At 32.8% G+C, this 12497-nt stretch overlaps 1 pseudogene; it reads right to left on the minus strand.

The window, feature by feature from the left end:
• Positions 1 to 7274: 7274 nt before the first annotated feature.
• Positions 7275 to 7627, minus strand: LOC100922975 (annotated as a pseudogene).
• Between the last annotated feature and the right edge of the window lie 4870 nt (positions 7628 to 12497).

Consider the following 12497-nt stretch of genomic DNA (forward strand, 5'->3'; position numbering starts at 1 on the left):
AATAATTGACATTTGTTTTAGAGAAAATTCTCTCGCCTCATTAAAAACGGGGAGAGGAAAAGGAAAAGAAAAAGAGTAATAAGGGAAGGAAGGGGGGAAAGACACAAAGGGGGGAGGGAGGGATTATAAAGAGGATAAGCATCGTGATACAAGAGGGGTACATAAGTTTAAAAGGGGAAAGAGGGTTGGGGAGGCAAGAATAAGTAAAGCATAATCTGGGGTTATTAGGATGGTAGGAAATACAGATTTAGTAATTCTAACCGTAAATGTGAATGGGATGAACTCCCCCATAAAGATGAGGCAGATAACAGACTGGATCAAAAGTCAGAACCCTACAATATGTTGTTTACAAGAAACACATTTAAAGCAGGGAGATACATATAGACTAAAGGTAAAAGGCTGGAGCAAAATTTTTATGCTTCAGGTGAAGTCAAAAAAGTAGGGGTAGCCATCCTTATCTCAGATCAAGCAAAAGTAAAAATTGATCTAATTAAAAGAGATAAGGAAGGAAACTACATCCTGCTAAAGGGTAGCATAAACAACGAAGTGATATCAATATTAAACATATATGCACCAAGTGGTATGGCATTCAACTTCCTAAAGGAGAAGTGAACAGAGTTGCAAGAAGAAATAGACAACAAAACTGTAATAGTAGGAGATCTCAACCTTGCACTCTCAGAATTAGACAAATCAAACCACAAAACAAATAAGAAAGAAATTAAAGAAGTAAATAGAATATTAGAAAAATTAGGTATGTTGGATCTTTGGAGAAAATTGAATGAAGATAGAAGGGAATATACTTTCTTCTCAGCAGTTCATGGAACCTATTCAAAAATTGACCATATATTAGGACATAAAGACCTCAAAAGTAAATGCAAGAAAGCAGAAATAGTAAATGCTTTCTTTTCAGATCATGATGCAATAAAAACTACATTCAACAAAAGTTAGGGGAAATAGACCAAAAGTAATTGAAACTAAACAATCTCATCTTAAAGAATGATTGGGTGAAGCAGCAAATTATAGATACAATTAATAATTTCACTCAAGGTAATGACAATGATGAAATATCATACCAAAATTTGTGGGATGCAGCCAAAGCGGTAATAAGAGGGAATTTTATATCCTTAGAGGCTTACTTGAATAAAACAGAGAAAGAAAAGATTAATGAATTGGCTTGCAAACTAAAAAAAACTAAAAAGACCAAATTAAAAACCCCCAATCAAATACTAAATTGGAAATTCTAAAATTAAAAGGAGAAATTAAAAATATTGAAAGTAAAAAAAACTACTGAACTAATTAATAAAACTAAGAGTTGGTTCTATGAAAAAGCCAATAAAATGGATAAGCCTTTGGTAAATCTGATTAGAAAAAGGAGGGAGGAAAATGAAATTAGTAGTCTTAAAAATGAAAAGGGAGAACTTTCCACCAATGAAGAGGAAATTAGAGAAATAATAAGGAGTTATTTTGCTCAACTTTATGCCAATAAATTTGATAACCTAAGTGAAATGGATGACTACCTCCAAAAAATACAGACTTCCCAGACTAACAGAGGAGGAAGTAATTGTTTGAATAGTCCCATTTCAGAAAACGAAATAGAACAGGCAATTAAACAACTCCCTAAGAAAAATCCCCAGGACCAGATGGATTTACATGTGAATTTTACCAAACATTTAAAGAACAATTGGCCCCAATGCTATATAAATTATTTGATAAAATAGGGAATGAAGGCTTCCTACCAAATTCCTTCTATGACACAGACATGGTACTGATACCTAAACCAGGTAGGCTGAAAACAGAGAAAGAAAATTATAGACCAATTCCTAATGAATATTGATGCTAAAATCTTAAATAAGATATTAGCAAAAAGACTACAAAAAAATTATCTCCAGGATAATACACCACGACCAAGTAGGATTTATACCAGGAATGCAGGGCTGGTTCAATATTAGAAAACTATCAATATAATTGGCCATGTTAATAACCAAATTAATAAAACCATATGATCATCTCAATAGATGCAGAAAAAGCATTTGATAAAATCCAACATCCATTCCTATTAAAAAACACTTGAGAGTATAGGAATAAATGGACTTTTCCTTAAAACAATCAGCAGCATCTATTTAAAACCATCAGTAAGCATCACATGTAATGGGGATAAACTGGAACCATTCCCTAATAAGATCTGAGGAAAAGCTGCCCATCTATCACCGTTACTATTTAATATTGTATATAGAAACGCTAGCTATAGCAATAAGAGCTGAGAAAGAGATTAAAGGAATAAGAATAGGCAATGAGGAAACCAAATTATCACTCTTTGCCGATGACATGATGGTATACTTAGAGAACCCCAGAGATTCTGCTAAAAAGTTATTAGAAATAATCCACAACTTTAGCAAAGTTGCTGGTTATAAAATAAACCTACATAAGTCATCAGCATTCTTATATATCACTAACAAAATCCAACAGTCAGAGTTACAAAGAGAAATTCCATTTAAAGTAACTACTGATAATATAAAATATTTAGGAATCTATCTGCCAAGGGAAAATCAGAAACTTTATGAGCAAAATTACAGACCACTTTTCACACAAATAAAGTCTGATCTAACCAATTGGAAAAATATTAAATGCTCTTGGATAGGGCGAGTAAATATAATAAAGATGACAATATTACCTAAACTAATCTATTTATTTTTTTTTATTTTTTTTTATTTTATTTTTTTTATTTATTTAATAGCCTTTAATTTACAGGATATATACATGGGTAACTTTACAGCAACTAATCTATTTATTTAGCGCTATACCAATCAGAGTCCCAAAAAACTATTTTAATGACCTAGAAAAAATAACAACAAAGTTCATATGGAAAAACAAAAGGTCAAGCATTTCAAGGGAATTAATGAAAAAAAAAATCAAATGAAGGTGGCTTAGCTGTACCAGATCTAAAATTGTATTATAGAGCAGCAGTTACCAAAACTATTTGGTATTGGCTAAGGAATAGATTAGTTGATCAGTGGAATAGATTAGGTCCAAGGGATAAAACAGTCAACAAATATAGCAACCTAGTCTTTGACAAACCCAAAGATCCCAGCTTTTGGGATAAGAACTTACTGTTTGATAAAAATTGCTGGGAAAATTGGAAACTAATATGGCAGAAACTAGGCATTGATCCATACTTAACGCCGTACACCAAGATAAGGTCAAAATGGGTTCATGACCTAGGCATAAAGAATGAAATTAAATAAATTAGAGGAACATAGGATAGTTTACCTCTCAGACCTGTGGAAGGGGAATGTCTTTATGACCATAGCAGAACTAGAGATCATTACTGATCACAAAATAGAAAATTTCGATTATACCAAACTGAATAGTTTTTGTACAAACAAAACTAATGCAGACAAGATTAGAAGGGAAGCAATAAACTGGGAAAATATTTTTACAGTCAAAGGTTCTGATAAAGGCCTCATTTCCAAAATATATAGAGAATTAACTCTAATTTATAAAAAATCAAGCCATTCTCCAATTGAAAAATGGTCAAAGGATATAAACAGACAATTCTCAGATGAAGAAATTGAAACTATTTCTAGTCATATGAAAAGATGCTCCAAGTCACTGTTAATCAGAGAAATGCAAATTAAGACAACTCTAAGATACCACTACACACCTGTCAGATTGGTTAAGATGACAGGAAAAAATAATGATGATTGTTGGAGGGGATACGGGAAAACTGGGACATTGATGCATTGTTGGTGGAGTTGTGAATGAATCCAAACCATTTTGGAGAGTAGTTTGAACTAGTCCAAAAAGTTATCAAACTGTGCATACCCTTGATCCAGCAAGTGTTACTACTGGGATTATATCCCAAAGAGATTATAAAGAAGGAAAGGGACCATATGTGCCAAAATGTTTGTGGCAGCCCTTTTTGTAGTGGCTAAAAACTGGAAACTGAATGGATGTCCATCAGTTGGAGAATGGCTGAATAAATTGTGGTGTATGAAAATTATGGAATATTACTGTTCAGTAAGAAATGACCAACAGGATAATTTCAGAAAGGCCTCGAGAGACTTACATGAACTGATGCTGAGTGAAATGAGCAGGACCAGGAGATCATTATATACTTCAACAACAATACTATATGATGACCAGTTCTGATGGACCAGGCCATCCTCAGCAGCGAGATCAACCAAATCATTTCTAATGGAGCAGTAATGAACTGAACTAGCTATGCCCAGAAAAAGAACTCTGGGAGATGACTAAAAACCATTACATTTGAATTCCTAATCCCTATATTTATGCACACCTTGCATTTTTGATTTCCTTCACAAGCTAATTGTACAATATTTCAGAGTCTGATCTTTTGTACAGCAAAATAATGTTTTGCAGGTATACTTATTGTGTATCTAATTTATATTTTAATATATTTAACATCTACTGGTCATCCTGCCATCTAGGGGAGGGGGTGGGGGGGTAAGAGGTGAAAAATTGGAACAAGAAGTTTGGCAATTGTTAATGCTGTAAAGTTACCCATGTATATATCCTGTAAATAAAAGGCTATTAAATTAAAAAAAAAAGAGAAAAAAAAAAAGATTTGGCATGAGTAGTAAATTGAACTTAACTATCATTAGTGTTTTAAAAGATAGAATCAATCTTTGAGGTAGCAGTCTCTGAAACTTACACTTGACTTCTGTGTATCCACATTCAACTAAACAATATCCCCTATACAACACAGAGAATTGATGTCAAAGAGAAAGTGTGCTAGAGTAAAAAATAAAATAAGCATATATAAATAAGGAGTCTTTTATTATAGACTTACCACTGCTATACTCTGTGTAACTTTTATCAAGTATTATCTTTATGGCGTGTTTTATTTTTGAAAATAAGATTTCTTGAAGATATCATAAAAAGGCCTTTACACTTAGAAGAAAATGGGTAAGAAAAACTAATGCTTCCATTTATCCATAGAAAGAATCTTTCACCAGGAAAAGTAGCAGATGAGACACCTAGAAGTTCACTATACACAAAATCCAAGAGAGGAACCAGTGGAAAACTATTATCAAATGTCATTATCAAACTACTAAATACAAATGCACAAAGTATAGGCAGGCATAGGCAATATCAAGTAGATATCTAAATTATCATTAATGACTGGTGAGATTATGTTTGTGATTCAAATAAAATTCTATAATGATATACTTCTTTGAAAAGAAACAGGAGAGGATGGATCCAAGATGGCAGAGAGGACACATGCATCTTTCTGACCTCCCGTACTACCCTCAAACTATTTACAAAGTTCAGCCTCTGAATCAATGCTGGACTGCCAGAACCCACTAAGATTGCCAGAAAAGGTCAGTTTTAATGGTGTGTGCAGGCACAGGAGGAGGCCAGGCCAGGTGCAGGCATAGGCAGGCAGATCAGCAGAGCATGGAGGAAGGCACACACTGACCAGACCAGGGGTGGGGCATGGTCTCCATAGTGGAAAATCTAGGGGGAGGACTCTACCACAGTGTTGGCTACTCTGGTTTGGTTACAAGCCAGTAGATCAGCAGAGAAACTATAAAGCTATAAAAAAGCTATAAAGCTATAAAACCTCCAACTAGTCTGACCCACACTTAACACCGTTATACCAAGATAAGGTCAAAATGGGTTCATGATGTAAATATAAAGAATGATAATATAAATAAATTAAAATAACATAGGATAGTTTACCTCTCAGAGGTAGGAAGGAATATGGGACCAAAGAAGAACTAGAGATCATTATTGATCACAATGTGGAGGAGGAAGGAATCTGCGACCAAAGAAGAACTAGACATCATTATTGATCACAAAATAGAAAATTGTGATTATATTAAGTTAAAAAGTTTTGTGTACAAACAAAACTAATGCAGACAAGATTAGAAGGGTAGCAATAAACTGGGAAAATATTTTTACAGTAAAAGGTTCTAATAAAGGTATCATTTACAAAATATATAGAGAATTGACTCAAATGTATAAGAAATCAAACCATTCTCCAATTGATAAATGGTCAAAGTATATGAACAGGCAATTTCAGATGAAAAAATTGTAACTATTTCTAGGCATATGAAAAGGTGCTCCAAATTATTATTGATCAGAGAAATGCAAATTAAAATAACTGAAATAACACTACACACCTGTCAGATTGGCTAAGATGACAGGAAAAGATAATGATGAATGTTGGAGGGAATGTGGCAAAACTGGGACACTGATATATTGTTGGTGGAATTGTGAATGGATCTAACCATTCTGGAGAGCAATTTGGAACTATGCTCAAAAATCCAGCAGTATTACTACTAGGCTTATATCCCAAAGAGATCTTAAAAGGAGTAACCCATTTGTGAAAAATGTTTCTGCAAGCCCTTTTTGTAGTGGCTAGAAACTGGAAATTGAATGGATGCCCATCAATTGGAGAATGGCTGAATAAATTGTGGAATATTATTGTTCTGTAAGAATTGATCAGGAGGATGAATTATGGGAGATGAGTGTGGACCACAACATACCATTCCCACTCTTTCTGTTCAATTAGAAAAGGAGGCATAAAGCTCACTGAGGAAAATAATTTCTTTTTTTTTTTAATTTTACATGGTTTCCTTTTATCCAGTTTGGATATAATCTTTTCCTGAGTTAAATCTACTTCAGCTTATAGATGAAATGAAAATGTAGAAAGGTCTACTTCATATTGTTGGCATATTTGTGGGCAACTCTTCTCTTATTAAATTCAAGCTTAATTAGCAAACAGAATTTAGATTCCATTTTCATAAGCAGTCAACTATAGAAAAATCCATGTGAAGTTTTATATAGAAAAGTAACCTAAGGCTAGGCAATGATTTCTACAATTATCCTTGAGGGAACAACTGTTCCAAGTGACTAATTTGAGCTTTAAAAAAATTAGAACAAGAGGAATTCTTGCAAATAAGTTTAAATGAATTTTATTTTAGACAACTTCTTCTTTAAAACAATGTCTCCACTCCAAACAAATTAAGGTCAAAAATTAATAAAGCTCAAGATGACATCAGTCCAAGTTTGCCCATATCCTGGTATTGTATAGAAGACAAAAAGCAGCAGCCAGTTATGGTGACAGGTGATTCAAAGTAAGAAGCTAAATTTTATTGCTAACATTTCTCAAATCTAAATCATCTTTAAAGAAAATCGTCTATGGGATCACACCATCCTGATAGAAATCCAAGAGAGCCACCATGCTAACTGGACTCATGTTTGCCCATGAAGAACTGATAGTTTGTTGTTGTTGTTGTTGTTGTTTTTTAATTAGCAAGGATATGTTTAATTTGTTCTGCATAAAAGTTTTGCTTTAGGTGGATTGTGTTCTTCAAATCTGCCTTTAATTGATTTCATCTAATCTTTGATATAAATTTTGTAGGACTCTTTTGTAAAACTAATTTCTTGCAGGTGATGGTTTATTATTATGTCAACTCCAGTGATAACAGTGACATTTGTTTCTTCATCCTCAGGAACTTCAGCAGAGGTATTTCCACCAATGAGAGAGTCATCAATAGTTCTGTCCTACTGATCATTTTCCCCTACACCTTCAGGCATAGATCTTGTAAATGTTGGAGAACATCTCATCATGATTGATGAGGTCCCAGTAGATGATCATATTGGCAGAAGGAGGAAGGCAGCACTAGCACTGTGAGGGGATGGAAGGGGTCAGGGCTTGGAAACAGCACAATGCATCCAGAGCATTGCTTAGGCACAGGAGGAGTCAGTGTAAAAGGCCAGGAAAATAATTTCTTAAAAATAAGAATTGAACAAATAGAAGGTAATGTCTTTATGAGAAATAAAGATACAATAAACAAAACAAAAATGTAGAAAAAAATGTTAAATATCTCAGTGGAAAAACAACTGATCTGGAAAATTGATCCAGGACAGATAATTTTAAAATTACTGGTCTACCTGAAAGCCATGATCAAAAAAAGAGACTGGACATCATCTTTCAAGAAATTTTCAAGGTAAACTATTTGCATAGTCTAGAACCAAAGGATAAAATAGAAATTGAAAGAATCTACCAATCACCTTCTGAAAGAGATGTCAAAATTGGAACTACCAGAAATATAATAGTCAAATTCCAGAACTCCCAGGTCAAGGAGGAAATATTGCAAGCATCCAGAAAGAAATAATTCAAATATGTTGGAGCCACAATGAGGATAACAAAATTTAGCAGTTTTTTCATTAAAGGACTGGAGGGCTTGGAATATAATATTCCAGAGACAAATGGAGCTAGGATTACAACCCAGAAAAAATGAGTGTAATCCTGCAGAGGAAAAGTTGTCTTTCAATGAAATAGATGATTTTTCAAACATTTGTGATGAAAAGATCAGAGATGAATGAAAAATGTGATTTTCCAATACAGAACTCTGGAGAAGCATAAGGAGGTAATCAGAAAAGTGATATCACTTTTCTGTTTTCATTCCTACATGGGAGGATGATATTTGTAACTCAATAGAACTTTCTCATTATTATGACAAAAGTATATAAATTTAGAGGGTATAGCTGTGAGTTGAATATTAACAGATAATATCTTTTTAAAATGATGAAATTAAAGGGTAAAAGAGAAATATAATGGGAGAAAAGGAAAGGGAGAAGTGAAATGTTTTAAATTATCTGCCATGAAAAGGAGGCAAGAAAAATCATTTACAGGGTAGGGGAATATAGGGAGGGGAGGATGAGCGAGCAAACTTTACTCTCATCAGAATTCACTCAAAGAGGAAATAACATACATAATCAATAGGAACATAGAAAGCTCTTTTCTGCAGGAAAATAAGAGGGAATGGGATATGAGAAGGGGAAGAAGGGGAAGGAGAGAGCACATTGAGGGTAGGATTAGGCAGTACCAAAACACTTTTGAGGAGGGACTGGATGAGACAGAAAAAAATGGAGGGAAATACTTTTTTTTTGAATTCTGAATTTCAAAGCAAATTTCTCTGATATTTCTCAAACATGGAGGGAACTCAGTCAAGTTTATAAAACATAAGAGACATGTTCCTACTAGTAAATGATGAAAAGATATGATCTGTGCTCAAAGAGCAATAAATTCATGCATATCTTTTGACCTAACAATACCACTACTTGGCATAAATATCAAAAGAGATTTGGAGAAAAAAAGAAAAATTATCTTTATTTACAGAAAATATTCATAGAAAAGAATTCTTTTCTCAGGGCAAAAAAAAATTGAAATTTAGGTGATGTCAATTATGGTGAAATAATATCAAAAAAATGAAGGAATGAAAAAGAGATGTGCACTCTTTCAATGAGGCAGAAAGTGGAAATTTTTCTCATCTTGAAATTCAAGGAAAAACTTTTATGGTAGAGGGGTAAATGGATGTGGTAGCAGGCAATGCCTAAACTTCACCCTGATCAGAATTGGTTCAAAAATGGAAGACTATGTATTCACTTGAGTATAGAAATCTATCTTAAAAAATAAAGGAATGGGAAGAGGGTAAAGGGAATAAAAGAAAAGGTAGTGATACTAAAAGGGAGTGCAGATTAAAGGAGGCAGTGTTGGAAGCAAAATAAACTTCTGAGGAGGGACAGAATAAAAAGAGAAGAAACAAATAAATGAGATAGAGGCAGACAATAATTAGTAATCAGATCTGTCAATGTGAATGAGATGTGTATCCCATGTGAATGGGATGAGCTCACCCATAAAATGGAATCAGGTAGCAAAATAGATTAGAAATCAGAATCTAACAATATCTTGTTACAAGAAACTACCTTGAAATAGAAAGACCCAGACTGAGTTAAAATAATGGGATGGAGCAGAGTGTAATATGATTTAGCTGAAGAAAAAGCCAAACATGATCTCTGGCAAAGGAAAAAAAAATAAAAGACTTAATTGAAAGGTAATCAGGGGGAAAATTACATTTTGATAAAAGGTACAACAATAATAAAATAATTTCAAAAAATTTCATAAGTTTTTATTTGATAAAGTATTTTTCAACTATATACTTACTGAGTGTAGAATTAAGTCAAATTTATAAAAATAAAGGTATTCCCCAACTGATACATGGTTAAAGGATACAGATAGTTAAGTTTTCAGAAGAAGAAAATAAAAATATTTATAACCATATAAAAATATTCTAAGTCACTACTAGAAAAATGCAAAATTAAAATATTTTGAGGTTCCACCTCATATTATGAGAAAAGGAAGGGATGAGGGAAAATAGATACACAAAAAATGAACTAATTCAGCCATTCTGGAGAACAATTTGTAACAATGAACAAATGGTCAAAAAACGGAAAATAGCCATTATTAGTTCTGCATCCCACACAGATTAAAAAAAAAAGACATTGATCTGTACATTCAAATATATTTATAAAAACTCTTTTTGTGAAGACAAAGAATTGGAAATTGAGGGCATGATCATCAATTAGAAATTGGCTGAACAAATTGTAGCATATGATTGTGATAGTACTTTTTTTCTATAAGAAGTAATGAGGAGACAGCTTAAAGGGAAAAAAAAACAACAATGGTAAGAACTATATGAATTTATGCAAGATAAAATGAGAACAAGGGCATCACTGTGCTCAGTAACAGCAATGTTGTAATTGTGATCACTTTGAAATACTTGGATACTTGGATACTTTGATCAAAACAATGATCCATAAAAATACCAAAGAACATGATGAAAAATTTTATCTCCCTACAGAGAAAAAAACTGATGAATTCTGAGTCCAAATTGCAATATAACTTTTCAAAAAAAAATTTTCTAATATGAAAATATTTTGATGATTTCATATGTATAATTGATTTCATTTTTCTTGCATTCTTAGAATGTATAAAAGGATATGAAATAAAGGGAAATAATTTGGAATTCAAAATTAAAAAAGAATAATATAAAATAAAAACTTATTAAAAACAACTGGTAATTCATTTAAAATTATTTTTATCTCATTTGAGTAATTGCTTACTTGTCAGTCTTCCATGTTTCTGATGGCTTTCTACACATCTAAGAAGGAAATCATTATCAAAAATGTTTTATATAAATCATCTTATACATTATTTTTCCTTCCACTACCACTCCTTTTTTGTGCCAGGAATGATATGTCTGCTTTAGAGTGTGAGTATGGTTTAAGGTATGGAATTTTTAGATTAACAATTAATCTACCAAGAATTGAATACTACATACAAAATAATTATTTAGAATGTATATCGATTACCATAATAATTAAAGTTGTATTGTATTCCAAGTAGCTAACCTAATAACAGTTAAATTTAAGTGAACTTTAAAAACAATACAATCTTGGAAGTGAAGAAAGAAACCAAGAGAATTAAGGGAACTTTGTCTTTCACACACAGACACATAAAACTTTGATAACTGAACTGATATGTAATGACATTGCCACTTATGCAAAAAGGATATTCTTTTGTTCAAAGACTTCTTGCTAGACAGTACAATATTTAATATTTTGTATAATTGAATATCATATTTCTAGATTTGTCTATGTGCTTGAGATTGATATTCTCTAGAAGACAGTTTAAATCACTGACTACAAAAAACTATTTTAGAAATGTTTTCCAATGAAAAAAAAAACCTAAGAATTATAAGAAAACAGAACTGAAGTTCATAGTAATTATGAGAAGTATATATACATATATATATGTGTGTGTGTGTGTGTGTGTATAGCAACTATTGTGATCACTAAACATTAATAGCTTAGTCTCTCTGATGACATATCCATTGCCATCACATTTTTGTCTTTTTTATGTCCTCAAAATATCATCAAGCAGAGTAGATTCCCAGATATCTAAATAAATATAAATAATCATTCATATTGTTGTTGCTACTGTTTGTTCTTTACTTTTGAAGGACAAATGACATCATGGGATGTTGTCTTGATTTGTGTGTGAATTGAATTTAAGAGAAGCAGAGTTGTACAAAGTCATCAGTCTCATTCTTTCTTCCAGAGACATTGATGTTCAGTCAAAAGCCAAATTTGTGATGGTTCAGAATGCAGTGGATTACTTTCAATGTCTGTAACAAGCTCTAAGTGCTACAAAGTCTCTATCTTTCTCTGCCTGTTTCTTTCTGTCTTTTTCTCTGTCTCTGTCTGTCTCCGGCTTCCTTTCTGTTTCTCTGTCTCTCTCTGTTTCTCTGTCTCCCTCTGTCTCTGTCTTTCTGTGTCTGTGTCTCTGTCTCTCTGTCTCTCTCTGTCTCTGTCTCTGTCTCTCTCTCTCTCTCTCACACACACACAAATGCACACGCAATTTAATGTTGTGTTCATCTTCCCCAGTGCAATTCCTAAATTATTTTTCTTTGTGACAACATAAATCATACAGGATAGTATACATACAGTACAGTATGTAAAACCATAAAAGCAGTCCATATATGATAATATCAGTCACTGGGCAAGGAATTTATTTACAGATTTTTGCCAAATACTATGGAATCCTGAAAATTAAAGGTGCTTGCTAGTATGCTAAACTCAGTAAATGACAGTACATGCATTCAGATGGAGGAGGGTTTTTT

This window comes from Sarcophilus harrisii, chromosome 1 (genome assembly GCF_902635505.1).
Source record: "Sarcophilus harrisii chromosome 1, mSarHar1.11, whole genome shotgun sequence".
Lineage (NCBI taxonomy): Eukaryota > Metazoa > Chordata > Mammalia > Dasyuromorphia > Dasyuridae > Sarcophilus > Sarcophilus harrisii.